Source organism: Biomphalaria glabrata, chromosome 12 (assembly GCF_947242115.1).
Source record: "Biomphalaria glabrata chromosome 12, xgBioGlab47.1, whole genome shotgun sequence".
NCBI classification, from domain to species: domain Eukaryota; kingdom Metazoa; phylum Mollusca; class Gastropoda; family Planorbidae; genus Biomphalaria; species Biomphalaria glabrata.
This window is the reverse complement of record NC_074722.1, coordinates 13,411,670-13,428,769: the sequence shown is the minus strand read 5'-3', so window position 1 is coordinate 13,428,769 and position 17,100 is coordinate 13,411,670. Positions and strand designations below refer to the sequence as shown.

At 35.6% G+C, this 17,100-nt stretch overlaps 1 protein-coding gene across 2 annotated transcripts in view; it reads left to right on the top strand.

Moving 5' to 3' along the window:
• LOC106075246 (protein unc-93 homolog A-like) overlaps nucleotides 1-17,100 on the top strand; it is a 143,916-nt gene that overhangs the window by 17,436 nt on the left and 109,380 nt on the right. Inside the window, exon 2 of one of the 2 annotated variants that reach the window (XM_056006393.1) lies at nucleotides 5,372-5,505. The exons of the other annotated variant lie outside the window; for it this stretch is intronic. The gene's annotated coding sequence lies outside the window, so the exon portion shown is untranslated. The remainder of the gene's footprint in view (nucleotides 1-5,371; nucleotides 5,506-17,100) is intronic. 2 annotated transcript variants of the gene reach the window in all.

Genomic DNA, 17,100 nt, shown 5'->3' with positions numbered 1-17,100 from the left:
ATGGGAGGGAGCACAGGCGGTGTCATGAAGCACCGTGGTACAGAAGAACAGAGGGGCGGGAATACCTGACCTTCTTTGATCTCATTTTCTAACTCTCTCATTCTTTTATCTCTGTCCTTCTACTCTTTCAATCACAATTTATAATTTTCTCTCTCTCTCTATCTCTCTCTCTGTTACTGTATGTCTCTTTCTTTCTTTTTGTCTCCCCTCATCTGTATCTTTTTATTCTTATTTTTTAAAGTCATCTTTTTTACAACGCTTATATCAACTCACTATGTCTGTCTGTCTGTCTGTCTGTTTGTACATGTTATTTCTCCCGCACCCATTTTAGGATCAAGATGAAATAGTGTACAATTATTTCTTTTATCTGACAACACAAGAATCAACAGATAGTTGCTAACTAGCTTAATTATTTTGTTTGGTATCTTGAAAAAGGGAAGAGATTGTAAATGATGAATGTGGTCGTTGAATTAGTCTCTTTATTATTTGTAGATCGACGCTGTAAGTTTGAAGCTAACAATAGATAACTTTAAAACCTTCTATTTTCATAAGCGATTCGCTGGCAGAGTGGTTAGTGTATATTGTCTAGGAAAAGAGTTCAAATTCAGGTTATTCAACTTTTGTTTTTTTAATAAATGCGTTTAAAAAGCCATCACTTAGATACCCCATTCTTTCTCCTTTCAACCCCTCTCCAACTGGTCCAGACAAGTGATAGGATCATAGCGTATATAGAAAGCTAAAAGCACGAAATTGCGTTAACCAAAACCAATTGGTAAAAATATTTGTGATCGCGCAGATTTATTGTTGTTAGTCTAGATCTATTCCAAATTTAATGACATGACTGATGCAAACAAATTGATACAACTACACTTTGTTTTTCAAAATAGTATTTTAAAAAATGTTTTGTTTTTTTTTAAAAACTCTGTCTGTCTGTCGGTCTGTCTCTCTCTCTTTTGTCTTTCCAACTTTTTGTTTCTCTCTTCTTCTACTTCTAGCTTAAGTAAATGATTCTTTAAATCTGTTAATGGGGTTATCTTTAACATACAGTCACGAAAAGAGACCTTCGTGAGTGAGTTATAATCGTTAAAATTTGTCTCAATTATAGATGTCAGCATTTTAAACACACGCCCAACTAATGACCAGATTATGACTCGCGAGTGGTCCCACAGCTCACAACCTCTGAGATACGACTCTGACAATAGGAGTTGCCATAAGCTACACAGAAATTGGCTACAGGTTGCAATGGGGCAGAAGAAAAACAATTGTAGTATTATCTCTCGCGCTAATAATGCATGATATCACGCGCAGCTCTCGAGCACCGCTGCCAGGGAACGAGAACTCTCTAGGGACCCAATGACATTTAATCCTGGAGTTGTTCGTGGTTGTTTCCCTGTAAAATACAAAATATCTAACACAGCCTCGAATAAATTGATGAATAGCAACAAAATAACAGTAACAAAAATAGCAACAATGACAACAACAAAAATAACAACAAAAATAACAATAAAAAAATATATACATAACAATGACATAAAGTCATAAGAGTGGAATTCCATGTGTGTGGTCGTCTGATTTCTTTATGCTATAGACTGAAACATTGTATTCATTGTTTTGAAACGAGTTTTTTGTTAGAGCGAATCCATGCTTGAATCTAATGAACCGTTCATTGATTAGGTATTGTTATACGATTACAAAAAAAAAGATTCGAAATTCAAATGCCAGTTAATCAATACATGTCACAATAAAACAAGTCTGAAAAAAGTGTTTTTCTTATTAGTTAGGGCGTTTAATAACTAGTTAGAAATAAACAGAGAGAAAGTAAGTGTTTTATACGCATTTAAAAAAATCGATCCCGACTTTACAATCAAATTGTGCAGTAAAGTAAACATCCTTTTTTTCTCTATCATAAAAAAACAAACATTTGGGAATCGAACTCACGGCATTCGTGTTATCAGCGGAATGCTATATCAACTTAGTTAAACAGCCATACTAATGTGTTCAAAATTTAGGCTCGAAATAAATGATTATTTTTTTTGAGTTTTCGACTGTAGACTTTCGACTTTAGACCACCTTCCAACATTTTACCACCTTTTGACTACGAAGAAGGTGCGAGCTTATTTTATAGAAGAGATGAAAACTGGTTAAAGCTTGGCATCCGCTGTCATGAACAAACTATGGAAAATCTGGAAGAGTAACATCAGCTTCCAAGTAAAATTAAACCTGTATTCTTCACTAGTAATCCCTCTACTCCTCTATGGTTGTGAACGTTGGACTCGGAATGCTGAGGCTGAAAGAAGAATCCAAGCTTTTGATAATAAAATGTATAAAAAAAACAAGGTTACAAAGACAGTTTGTGTGGAAACACAAACTCAAAATCGGCCCCCGAAGTGGTCCACCCAGGCAGGCTTCAATATTTTCAGAAAGAGCATCCAAATGAAATTATATCAAAGACAAATGAGAGATAAGAATGGAGAAAGAAGGTTGACAGATCTTGTGTAGTGCCCCAACATTCCAGCAGATCAAGGGATAGGTGCAAGTGAATACAAAGTTAGATTTGAACCTTGTCTAGCTAGTTCCCCTTTCAGACCTTGTGGTCTATAGGGCAGATGATGTAAAGTTCATCTGTTTTTGTGGCCTACGGTTAACGAGGGTGTCAAGTAGACAGCACGACCAACCGCCTTTACTTTTCCCCAACTAATGTCAGGTATCCATTAGAGCGGGGAGGACTCAGAGGCGCCCAAGCATTCCGAAGTTGAAAATCCCAGTCTTCACCAGGATTCAAACCCGGGACCCCCGGTTCGGAAGCCAAGCGCTTTACCGCTCAGCTACCGCGTCTCTCCTGGCCTAACTGAAGTCTTATAATTGATATAATTGTTTTGAAAAGGCTCTATCTCTAATTTCTACACCATACTTTTTTTTTCAAGGAAAATGAAGTTTACAAGATTACTATTTGTTTTAAATTAGGTCCAACCAATAATGCATACTAATTAGCTTTTTCTCTTTAAAAAACTGCTTGCATAACTGATTTTAAAAATTAGATTTTTTGCTTTCAGAAGAAAAAAGTAGCCGTTGAATGGTTTAAAATATTGTGATGTCGGATTTTCACTATCTTTTCTAGTTTACGAGATTTAAACGGGACGGACGGACAGACGGACAGACATTTCACACAAAATTAATAGCATCTTTTCCCCTTTCGGGGGCCGCTAAAAATGCTGGGTATCAGAAACCAGAAAAAGAAGACAAATGAGTTTGTACTTATACAAGTCAATGCTCTGGCTGGCAAAATCTGAACACAAAAGTTGAGTTGGTCTGGTCATATTGTAAGACATGACTCACTGTCAAAAGTCATTCCTCAAGGTACAGTGGAGGGAGCACGAAGAAAGAGTCGTCCAAAGAAAAGCTGGCTGGATAAAGTAAAAGAATGGACCGGCCCTTCCCTGCTGACCAGGAAAAGTGGAGGAATTTGGCTTCGCGAAATGTCACTACACTCCTAAGTCGAGGGACAGATGAGATGAGAAAGAATTGTAAAAATCAATAAAACATATATACTGAACAACGATATGTTCAAATAATGGAGTCTTTTTTTTGTTGTGTATAAATGTAGTTAAATGTTTAAGTTTATCAACGAGATCTTACAAATAAAACAAAAGAGACACACTTAAAGGTGACGGTTTCTGTATAAAGAATAAAAACAAAGCCAAAATCTAGGGCAATTCAACACTCTTGTACAAAGGTGGAATTGGTCTCAAGGTGAACGGCACCTGCAGTGAATCCATTCATCTAGACTAAATAGCACCCCACCTTTAAATTAAGCCGATGTAGAATATTGTAGGAAGAATTTGATCCACTTTTTTTGTTCAGTCTCCAAGATGTGTTAGACTTGTTTGTTACCTGCACTGACTTAAAGGTGTGCCGGTGTTTCACCTGGCAACACCAGCGCAGAGATTACAGTAAGCACCAGTGATGATAACAAAAATGGTGTCAAGGAGCTGGAGCAGTTTTTTTTAAAAGTGGTTTCTTTTAGCTCAGTATTTTATACATTTTGTATAAGTTACATTCTCTTAATTTCTTCTAGTTCTATGGTTGTGTGTTCGGTATCACTATGAGGTCACAGCAATGTGATTAGTAAATATAAACACTACTTGGCAACTAGCTGTTGCATTAAACTACCCACATGTTGCAACGTCACATGCCTGTGTTCAGGACTTCTATAACGATTGTCTGGATCCAACCCTTTACCTGGCTCCACCTGCCATTGATTGAGTGGGTCCTTCCGCTTATGTTAGGCTTGACTACGTCCTTTATTGAGGTCTAAAAGTAGCTTGAAGAAAACATCCCTGTAAAACCACGATTTACCCATCACACCAAGTTAAACTCATGGAAAACACCAGTGAGTGCAAAACGGAAGAGGATTAGTTGAAACTATTGATCAAAGCTCCCACTTTGAGGGATTTCTTATTCGCTGTTCAACAGTTTAGTCTCTTACACACAGCCACACATCACAAATACACACACACACAACACAACACACCTCCAAACAAAATTAAACACACAGATACTCCTTCCTTTTTTTAGTGGTCGTCAGTGGCCTGCTTAGCGCACGAAGCAATCATTCTCTGAGAACGTAGCTTTGGTCAACCCACACCCCTCCCCCGCATCACTGACAGACTGCAGAGGATATTTATCACAACATGAAACGAAAAAAAAAATTGAACTGTTATTAGTAGAGTCAGTGTTCAATTTAACTAATGGAAGTAATGATCATAGCAGTAGTTGTGAAATAGTAATTTGTTAGTCCTTACAGTAGCAGCTGTCGAACATGTTTAAATCTTATCAAAGTTTAGTTTCAGAATGCCGTTGGTTTCCAATAAGTGGTGATGGACTTCTGACGTCTGTTGGCGTAAGTTTAGGTCATCACGTTGGTCAAAGGACTTTAACATGGTATTAACCCTTGGCTACATAACTCTGACCTAAATTCACTTGCTTTAAGCGAGATATAATATGTAACCACAACATGCAACTAACACATTGTAAACCTTTAACTGGAAATAGATATTATCTTATAAAATACAGGCATGGATTCAAAAATGAAGATGAATGTACAAAGTAATGGTACTAATTATAGAGTCCGAAGATTAAGGAGAGTGCAGTATTTTCACGTGAGTACGCAGTCCTATAGGTGACCTACACCTACATATTTAGTCACAACGACGCAGACATAACTGTTGTGTGCTGGTGGTCTACGTCTGTCGTCGGTTGTAGAAGATTTCTTTCGGTCTCAAAGGCTTTTGTAAAAAAAAAAATATCTCCAGCTGTCTCCCTTTATTGGTACCAAATGTTCCGCTATCTGATATAGCATTGGTTGTTTCAGAGATCTTGACTACATGGCCACGGAAAGACTTCACCTATCCCTTAGTCTGTTCAACCTTGGGGCACCACACAAGATTTGTTGACCGTCTTTCCCATTCCTCTCAGTCTTTTGCCTTGGATAGAGCCTCCTTCCATGTAAGTCCCGTCCATTCTTTGATGTTGTCTTCCAATCGCTTTCTGTCTGCCTCTACTTCTTTATAAGTTAGTGAGTTTTGATTATAGTTAGCTCATTATATGACATTATGAACTGAAGAATTTATGATTTATTTCTTTGCCTCTTCCGCAGATGAAATTTATGACAATTGTGACTTTTGCAGTTGCTTATAGGAAATCTTCTTACATGGCTGAAACCTATAAAAGTCTAGCATTTTTTACGGTGTATATGATTTTATAAGTGTGGATATTAATGACTTTCTAAATGTGTATATATATATTTCTGTTAACTTTTTAGCGGTGCCAATGTTCTAAGCTTTTCTGTTTGAAGCACAAAATCATTTCAATTGAAAGGAATCCTTAGACTTTGACTCTAGGACAAATGAACATTTGAACTAACTAATACAGGAGACTTGATGTGAAGATGAACTGTCCCACATTGAGATAGTGTTAGCATTAGAGCTCAATTCTTTATGGAGTTGGCAACAGGGAAGTTCAGTTAAGCGTCCTTGACATTGATGAGCTAACCTGTGATAATCTCCATTACCGATGTCATAAAATCACATCAAATGAAGACCTCAGCCCTGACATGTATATAAATAGTACAACAAGCACGTAAACTAAAGCCAATAAAACTGTTGTTCATGATCGCAGTGACTGACTGACTTTTGACTCTTTTGTTTTATTGTGTTTGTTTTCTGTTTTTTTTCTCAAGTTATACCGATGTGTGTGAGCCAAAACTCATCCCCTGCCTCTGTTCTTGTGTTAACATTGAGCCATGATTCAGCTCTGTATCATTGTCTCCTAGGATAAAATTAATCAATATATTTTCGGCACTAACTCAGTCAATTCATGTTTTACAATATTTGTTCCTGACACTGAAGAAGATCTTTTTTATTGTGGGCAATAAAAGTTTTAATTTCATCCGCTTTTTTTTTTGTGTGGAATATTTTATTGATACTTCGTGACTTGTGATGGAGCTATAACTGTCCCAATATCAATTTGGCTATCTTCCTAAATACTCTTTATAATATATTTTTCGCATACTTATCTTTGAATTTTTATTTATATCAGTTATAGTTTATTATCATGAAATATATTCTTCTTATTTGACGCAGTGGCGTAGCTAGGTTATATGATGCTTGATGCGGCAGCTCCTTATGATAAGATAAAAATTTAACTGGAAAAATGAGTTGTTGTTTTTCCAACTAATGTGCATTTCATTGCTTAAGGTTTGCTAATTATCAAAATTAAGATGATACAAATAAATCTTACATACTTTCTTGCTGGCAAAAGTATCAATACATTTAATCGCAGCCATTTTTCTTTCCTTCCGTTCTTCATCAGTGGACAAAATAATAAAATAATGGACTCGTAAATGTGTTATTTTTTGTATTGAAAATAATTCTTGAGCTACTTTAGTTTAAAAAAAAAACTTCGCTCACACCTTGACACACTTGCCGCAATTGTCAAAACTTTGCGAATATAGATGACTATATTCAGGACTGAATCACCTAGCACAGTGATGCCCAACCTAATCCGACCTGCGGGCCATTTTAATTTCCGACACTCGTGTCGCGGGCAAAGACAAAGGTACTAAAACGAAATGAAATCGACCTGTAACAATTTGATTAGAAACTTGAGGATCTAGCACTTACATTAATTAATGGGATATCTAGAGGTTATCTTTTTTAGGCGTCAGAAAATAGCTTAATACTTAAAATGTAAGCAACAACTAGCTAGCAGACGACTTTTTTTTGTCTCTTTTTATTAAATTTTCCCATAAATCCTTCCATCTCCAAATGTAACTTAACATTTTTTTTATTCGCGGCTCAAACCAAGAATGCCTTCATATCTATTTTATAAAGCTGCTTATATGTTGTAGTTGTTTTTTAAGCTACTTTCTTTACAACACAAATATGTTGGCTTATTATCATGTTCCACAAAAAGTAAAAGATCCGTTCAACTTTCCTGGTAGATTCTACATTCAGAGTTCACTTGTATATTCTTTCCATTTCATAAACGTACCATTGTTAAAGGTCATGGTACTAATCCATCAGAGAAAAAGTCAGGACCCCAACGTACATAGGATACTTTTTTAACCTTTTTTGTTTTTATAAAGAAGAAAAGGATTTTCTACACTTTGTGCCGACGTTTCAGCTCCTGATATGGCCCGCTGGCCGTTTTTTGGGCATTACTGAATTAGATCAATTAGGTATTCATTATAAGACATCAGTTAGGCCAGGTTAACATCTAACTTCACATTCACTTATCCTTTGGTCTGCTGGACCGTTGGGGCACCACACAAGATCTGTCAACCTTCTTTCTCCATTCTTCTCTGTCATTTGTCTTTGATAGAATTTCATTCTGATGTTCTTTCTGAAAATATTGAAACCTGTTTAAATGCCAGGGTGGACCACTTCGTGGGCCGATTTTGAGTTTGTGTTTCCACACAAACTGTCTTTGGTAACCTTGTTTTTTCTAAATTAATACATGCTATTGATAACGTCACAGTAGACTCAAGTTGTGAGTCATTACATACTAAGCAGCACAATATTTGACTTATTAAATACAGAGATTTAACCTCTTCGGCCTTTCCCATCGCAATAATTGAAATGTAGTTTAGGGCGAGGTTAGGATAAGGGTGGCGGAGGATATTCCAGCTACCGTCGCCTCAGCGTGGCGCCTCCGTGGATACGTCCGCCAGGGGATGCGGATAGGCTAAGAATGGTAGCGCACATAGCTCTCAGTGAGCTACCACTCGTACGGTCGAGAGACTGTACACTGCACGTGGTAGGGATGTAACAAAGGCTCGCTAACCCGTCCAAAACCCCACTGATTCGTTCCCCAACGGGGGCCATACGCGCTGTGATGGACCCTCGCACGGGTTCGGTGGGACATAATAGGCATACGAAAGGCCCCCACGCAGGCTCGGCCTCCGGCCTCGCACGAGAGGGGGATACTCGTGTGGGGCTCAAGGGGGTCGTGTCCAGCGACATACCGGACGAGAGTACATGATCGTTTTGGATAAGGCGGGATTTCGGACAGAGGGATTGGTGAAGAGCCGATGCCTCATCCTGGCCATGGATAAAAGCCTTTCCTTGGTCAAGAGGTCCATAAAAGGGAACCGGAAGTTCTCGGACCTTCAGGACATCTGAAACAGGATAAGGGTGGTAACTGGTGCGTTGGAATATATGAAAAGATGCCTAATTGAATTATCTATGAATGTTTAATTCACCATGCAACTAAAGTGTATCGGTAGAAAGAAAATCCTCTGTTGTTGAATCTCTGTTGACCCATCAGTTTTGAATCACGTGTTGAAAACTAATTTCCTAGCTGACACTTATTTGATTATGCATCGGCAAGGTTATATATTAACACAATTATACATGCGTATAACAATGATGCCCAAAGTACGGCCCGCGGGCAACATCCAGTGCGCGACATGGTTATATCTGACCCGCCGAAATGTCAGCAGAAAGTGTAGAAAATCCCCCTTTCATAAAAAAAGTTGAAAAATGCATTTTTTCCTACTTTAGGGCACTTACATTTAACACTTGTGCGTATATGAAATGGGACTCTGACTGTAGAATCTACCTGGAAAAATGAACGGATCTTTATTTTTTTTTTGTTGGAACATGATAATAAGCCAATATATTTAATTTTTAAAGAAAATGTGGCTGTTTAAACAACAGCAACATATATAACGGCATTATGAAATATGGCGATGTACTTGATTTGAGCCGTGAATTAATAATTATTATACTACGTCTATTTACCAAGAGAGACACAAGAAAATGAATATGTGGTGAGACTAATTACAAAGTTGCTCACATTTTAAATAGAGAAATAGGTCATTTGGCCCTCGACACGAATGTTGCAAATTAAAATGGCCCGCAGGTTGAATTAAGGTGGGCATCACTGGTATATAAAACCTGTATTGTTAGGGAGTATTATATTACAATAAGTAGGTCTATATTAATACAAAATCGTCATTCGTGCACAAGTTCTCTCTATCTCTCTCTCTCTCTCTCACACACACACACACACACACACACAAAACAAACAATTATATGTAGCTACATTTGAGTCTCACAAAATCAATAACCTGTTATGTTTTCACAGTCTCCAGGATACTAACACAGATGAAAATAAATGATTAGTCTAAATTCAGCAAAAAACCCCAAAAAAACTAAGAGATTCTGTGTGTGTGTTTGTGAATCAGAAACTCAAGCAGTGGGCGGAAGGCTCTCTTCTTAAAACACTCACATGATGTAGTTTAGTTTTAAAAAAAAAGATTTTTCTGGGACAAAAAAATAGCGGACACATAGTTTATTATGGGAATAGATAAATGTTCATCTCAATATTTACTTCCTCAATAACAATCTGATACCTGGGACTAATGAAAACTCCAACAGTCCAACGTGATCCGACATTCTCTTTCTCTTGCCAAGACTTTCTCTCTCTTTCTCTGCTAAGACTTTCTCTTTCTTTCTCTTGTTAAGACTTTCTCTCTCTTTCTCTTGCTAAGACTTTCTCTCTCTTTCTCTGCTAAGACTTTCTCTTTCTTTTGCTAAAACTTTCTCTTTATTTCTATTGCTAAGACTTTCCCTCTCTTTCTCTTCCTAAGACTTTCTCTCTTCCTTTTGCTAAAACTTTCTCTTCCTTTTGCTAAAACTTTCTCTTTCTTTTGCTAAGACTTTCTCTTTATTTCTCTTGCTAAGACTTTCCCTCTCTTTCTCTTGCTAGGACTTTCTCTTTCTCTTGCTAGGACTTTCTCTTTCTCTTGCTAAGACTTTCTCTCTTTCTCTTCCTAAGACTTTCTCTTTCTTTCTCTTGCTAAGACTTTCTCTTTCTTTCTCTTGCTAAGACTTTCCCTCTCTTTCTCTTGCTAAGACTTTCTCTTTCTCTTGCTAGGACTTTCTCTTTCTCTTGCTAAGACTTTCTCTTTTTCTTGCTAGGACTTTCTCTTTCTCTTGCTAGGACTTTCTCTTTCTCTTGCTAGGACTTTCTCTTTCTCTTGTTAGGACTTTCTCTCTCTTTCTCTTGCTAAGACTTTCTCTCTCTTTCTCTTGCTAAGACTTTCTCTCTCTTTCTCTTGCTAAGACTTTCTCTCTCTTTCTCTTGCTAAGACTTTCTCTCTCTTTCTCTTGCTAAGACTTTCTCTCTCTTTCTCTTGCTAAGACTTTCTCTCTCTTTCTCTTGCTAAGACTTTCTCTCTCTTTCTCTTGCTAAGACTTTCTCTCTCTTTCTCTTGCTAAGACTTTCTCTCTCTTTCTCTTGCTAAGACTTTCTCTCTCTCTCTCTCGCTAAGTGTTTCTCTTTCTTTTCCTAAAACTTTCTTTTTCTTTTGCTAAAACTTTCCCTTGCTAAGTGTTTCTCTCTTTTTCTCCTGCTAAGTCTGGTATGTGTATGTAAATGAAAACAAGATAATTCTAAAATAATAGATTGATGAAAAACAGCAAGATAATTTTTTTTCATTACTTTTGATGTGACATCTACATCTATTAGCAACATCATTTAGGCTAATGTTGTTGCTCGGTCGTTGGTTTGTAGCCCAATACAGCTAGTATAAGTACACGAATGTAGGCGTATTGAATTCTTAGTGTTTAAGTTAAAATAAACCTGAACATACTTCGTTTAAAACAAACTTGAATACAACTGTTATTTATAAGTAAACACAGGTTCAACTTGAAAGTAGATACAATGGTAACGAGTATGAGATGATATTTAAACGAAATCTAACACCCTACATAGAATATACGTCCTTTCTGTCTGATGACTCCTTTGTTTCCTCACTAGTCCTATTCACTCCATTGAATGACGCCAGACCACCTCGTGATTTCATCAGAAACTCTCCATCCTACACAACCACAACATCCGCCCTACTTTCCTTATGGCTACACCATAAACACGCACACACAGCCAGTGATTCTCAAACATTTACCTGTCACGCCTCTCATGGGAGAAAATTTCGTTCGAGTTCCAGTGTCCTTAATCAGCTTAACGTTTCGCTTTAGAGGTCTGGAGCTGAACACTGTCATCAAGCTTATTCTGACCAGCAGAAATGTATAAGCTTTGGCGTCTAGAACAACGTTGGTTAATTAAAGTCAAAGACAGAAACAGGCGGCACTGGCCTTTACTAAAATGCAAAAAGCAACTCCAGGTACATATAACGCACATGCGTCTGTAATTTGAGAAAGAGAAAGTGACTAAAAGAGATAAAAGAGAAAGAAAGAGAGAGAGAGAGAGAGAAAAAAAATAAAAATAGAGATAAAGAGAGATAACAAAAGAGGGAAAAAAGCTAGTGAAAACAGAAAATAAGAAAGAGAGAAAGAAAGAGAGAGAAAAAGACAAAAAAGAGACATAAATTACTGGAAAAAATAAGAAGTTAGTAATTAGTAGTGTATACTAAACATGCTTCAAAACTCTCTCTGGATCAAATCTGTCGATTCTGTTCGTATTTTGTTTGTTTAAGTAACGCTCAAGCCATTTCGGAAGAACATAACGCCAAACAAATGGCGAATGCATGCCATATTTGTCTCAACATTCAATTCCCTAATTTCATTCCCGGGAATGAAGCCAAACCGGCTAAATAAATATATTTCTTTGCACTGGAGTCTAACCAAATCCTTAAAAGTAGAAAAACAAAACAAAACAAAAACTTCGAATCAATATTTCTATTGTATTCAACATCAGCATCTAATTTAGAAGTAAATTAATTGTATTTCATAATGAATAGAATGTTTCAGCGGACAAACGAAGTCGTGGCTCATAATTTAATAATAACATTTCAGTTTGTCAACACGACACATTGTTACTTGGTCCTTAATTTGTCAACATATTGCTAATTAGGATTATTCTCATTGTGGGGAAGCTGCAACAGTTTTATATGAACAACTGCAACATAACATCTAGTGTAATAGTTTTGTTGAGGTTATAATTATTATAATTAACAAGACCTAGCTGTCTACGTTATTAGCGTCATTATTTTTTACAACTTTTCCATTATCACCATTTTAATGATCATCCCGGGAATTAATTTAATTTCATTTTTATCTTTTTTCATAATGTTCCTATTTCGTTATTATCGTTCTTATTCTTTTGTCTATTCTCCCTTCCCACTAATAGAATTGTTCTGTACACAATCATATTCATTTTTAACTTGACTTCAAAAGCCTCTTTGTTGGTCATTCTTTTATGTTAACCTTATGACTTTTAGTTGTATGAGTTAAGTCAGGTGTGTGATGACCTCTAGTTGTATGAGTTATGTCAGATGTGTGATGACCTTCTGTTGTATGAGTTAAGTCAGGTGTGTGATGACCTCTAGTTGTATGAGTTATGTTAGGTGTTTGATGACCTTTAGTTGTATGAGTTATGTCAGGTGTGTGATGACTTCTAGTTGTATGAGTATGATGACTTTTAGTTGTATGAGTTATGTCATAAGTGTGATGACTTTTAATTGTATGAGTTATGTCAGGTGTTTGATGACCTCTAGTTGTATGAGTTATGTCATAAGTGTGATGACTTTTAATTGTATGAGTTATGTCAGGTGTCTGATGACTTCTTGTTGTATGCGCTCTTTCGGGTGTGTGATGATTTCCATTTGTATGAGATATGTCAGGCGTGTGATGACTTCCAGTTGTATGAGTTATGTCAGTTGTTTGATGCAAGATAAAAAATATCATGATATCGGATTTTTTAAATATTGGTTATCCACTTTATGGCCGCTAAAAGTCATAGGTGTTTTAAAAAAAAGATGTTTACGTGTAAGAGAATAAATGGATGGGTGTAGGATATAACATAACGACAGACAGAAGACAGAAGACAGAAGACAGACATGTTATCACAGTTGTATCCAGCTATCTTATCTACTCACTACCCTGTTGCTTCATTGATTACATGTACTCACTTGTTACACACGAAGTAGAAGAAACAACAACATATAAGACAACATAACAACCAACAATAAGCCTGACAAAACACAAACTTTGTCAAAAGTGTTACCAAACTTAAACGGGCCCTATAGGTCTGCACCGTAAAGTGAGTGAATTTTTAGAAGCATCAAAATGTAATCGTATTATTTTGAGACCTTCGTGACTTTCTGGTGGTGAAGAAACAATGGAGTCTGCTGCTTATGACCCTCAGATCGGCGCCCTTCCACTCAGCCCAGACGCCAAATTTAAATCCTGTTTTAAAACATTATTTTAGCGCTCTCCAAACGATTTCTAAATAAAAAAACATTCTATTTGTTAAACTCTATATAAAAAGTTTCTAAAAGGTTTCAGTATTACTTTTACAGTTTCTGCTTCTAGATTTATTTATTTCAAAATCTCTTTCAAAATCTTTGTCTTATTAAAAGCTTTTTAAATTCTTTGTCTATTTATTATTCCCCTCCCCCTTCCAACCAATGAATGTCTCTTTAATTTACACTTGAAGTTTTGCTCCGTCTATTTCAAGCTCTTAATCTGTGGCAGAATGTGTTTCTCTTTGTTTTTATATACCACTAGCCGGATATGACCCGCGCCCTTAATTTTTTGTATCACTTATCTAGTGCTATGTTCTCTTACAAAATACTGTGAACATTTGTTAAGAAGTTTCGTTCTTCAATAAAGATAAATTTAGTTATTTTTATTTATTTTTTATTTTTTTTAGGGCCTTCTTGTTGTGGTAGAGACATTAAACATACACTACGGTCTCCACCGTCTTCTAAGGAACATTCATGCCAAATTTTATCAGCATTGGTCAAAAGGTTTTGATTTCTATTTGGAACATACATACATACATACATACATACATACATACATACATACATACATACATACATACATATATACATACATACATACATACATACATACATACATACATACTTATATACAGGCATAAATATATATTCCTTATATTGTGCTTTATATATTAGATAAAATGTACACATAACGAATTATGACTAGACGTTATTCAAAATTACAACCATTTTTTCTTGTATCTACCCGTCTCTGTTAAACCAAACAATTAGGCATTATTTTGAGATAATATTACAGGGTTATAAAAACAACAACACTCTACTGCAACCTTCACCCCCTCCCCAAGCCACCTCTCCGCCTCGGCTACCTTTCAATACAATTAAATGCTCACATGACGAACGAGCAAGCACCGAGCGCAAGAGAAGATAACCGGAGAGTTGTAATGGACAGGGAAGACCAGGGGAAGATAATCGAGTTGAATTCTGCACATTGGACTAACTGTGAAGAGAAAAAGAGATATAGATAGATAGATAGATAGATAGATAGATAGATAGATAGATAGATAGATAGATAGATAGATAGATAGATAGATAGATAGACAGACAAATAATGGCAATGCCTTCTATTCCAAATATTAAGGTTAGACATATATATATATATATACTAGACATATGTTACCCGCGACCCGCGGGTCTTTATTTGCGCATTACTTTCGATATAGTCACTGAGAGTGTTTTGTAAACAATTAAACGAAATAATAATGTACTAAGTAAAGCGAATGTGTCAATGTAAAAATAGTGTGAATGAAGCTATCAAATCAAAATTGCTAATAGGCTTAATTAAATCCATTTTTTTTTCAAATTAAAACATTTGCTTGTAGGCCTACATATATTTGATTAAAATTTGAGATGAATAGACTAAATTTTGTATGTTCATGTGTATAAAGTATAAAGTAGATCTTGAGGTAGACGTAGATCTAAATCTACACTAATCTAGAGTTCTGTGCTGCGCATGCGTGAACTTTTTTTCATGAATGAATATAGGCCTATCTCAACACGGCTATGCAGCTTTAGCGAACAGCGAACGAATGTATTAAAAATGCTTTAGAAAAACAAATTTGAATGTTAATTTGATTAAAATATCAAATGAATGGACAATAATTAGTATGTTTATGTGTTAAAGCATAAAACTATCTTTGCGAAAATAAGTTTTATCATCTTAGAGTTCAGTAAAAGTTTTAGACCTAGGCCTAGGAATAGACTCAGACCTCAGAAGAGAGATGTGTAACCATTTGGTAATGTCTAATGAAAGAATGTTCGCCAGGAAATCTGTAGATATCAGGAACTAATTTATGTAAAAAATGCTTTTGAATAATCTAGTGGATTGGATTTATATGTATGTTAAACTTAGCTAATGATCCTTTCACGTTATTTCTCTTTCGCTACGAAAATAAAATTAGGTTTGCGAAAATGGGTTTACCCGAAGTCGATACATTCTTATCTATTAAAAACGAAAAGAGCGATTGTTTTGTTAAATGAATGGGATTATAAAGTGAACAATTAAACGAAATTATATTTAGTACGCGATTCATGAATGAATATAGATCTAGGCCTTTAACTCGGCTTCGCAGCTTTCGTAGATGAATGTAGCTTTAGAAAACCAAATTTGAATGTTTATTTGATCAAAATATGAAATGAATGGACTTTAATTAATATATTTATGTGTTAAAGTATAAAACTATCTGTGCGAAGAGAAGTTTTATCATCTTAGAGTTGAATTAGAGTTTTAGATCTAGGGATGGGATTATAAAGTAAACAATTAAACGAATTAATATTTAGTACGCGATTCATTACGGAATTGTCTAATGAAAGAATGTTCGTCAGGAAATCTGTAACAGATATAAGGAACTAATTAATGTAAAAAATGCTTTTGAAACACAAAATTGAAGGTTAATTTTATTATATAATGAAATCAATGGATCTTCTTTTGTCTTTTCATGTGTCAAAGTAAAAAACTATCTGCGCAAAGTGTATTTCTTAAAATTAGATCTAGGTCTAAATCCTTTCTATCTTTTCTCATGTCAACATTGTAGACATGGCCTAGATCCATAAAATACTATAGCTGTAATAGAGTCGGACAACTTTATTTTTTTTGAGGGTCTTACATTTGTTTTAGGGCTACAATACATTCACTAAGGTCTAAGTTGGTACCCAAGGAACATTCCTGCCTAGTTTTATCAAGATTGGTCAAGCGGTTTTGATGTCTATAAGTAACATACATACATACATACATACATACATACCCCTCACATTCTACTTTATAATATATATATATATATATATATATATATATATATATATATATATATATATATAGATAGATAGATAGATAGATAGATATACAGAGAGAGAGAAAGAGAGAGAGAGAGAAGTCAACAAATATGAAAAACGTAATTTTTAGGACAGCAACTGATAGATAGCAAAATAGTTTCTAGTTTGAAATTGTAGCAGCTTTCGAGTTCCATTGACCTAATCAGAAACATGACGTTAATTACACCAAGGATAAGTCCTTTGCACCTTGAAACTGAGAATATTTTTCTGTTAGCGGCTCCCAAAAGAGAAAAAGACGCTAATTGTTTTGTGTGGCCTGTCTGTCCGTCCGTCCGTCCCGTTTAGATCTAAGAAACTAGAAGAGAAAATGAAAATCGGACATCATGATATTTTAGATCATTCAAAGTTCTGATGCAACGATTACTTTTTTCTTTTCTGAAAGCGAAAAATCTAATTTTTAAAATCAATTATGCAAACAATTTTTTCATAAAAATACACCA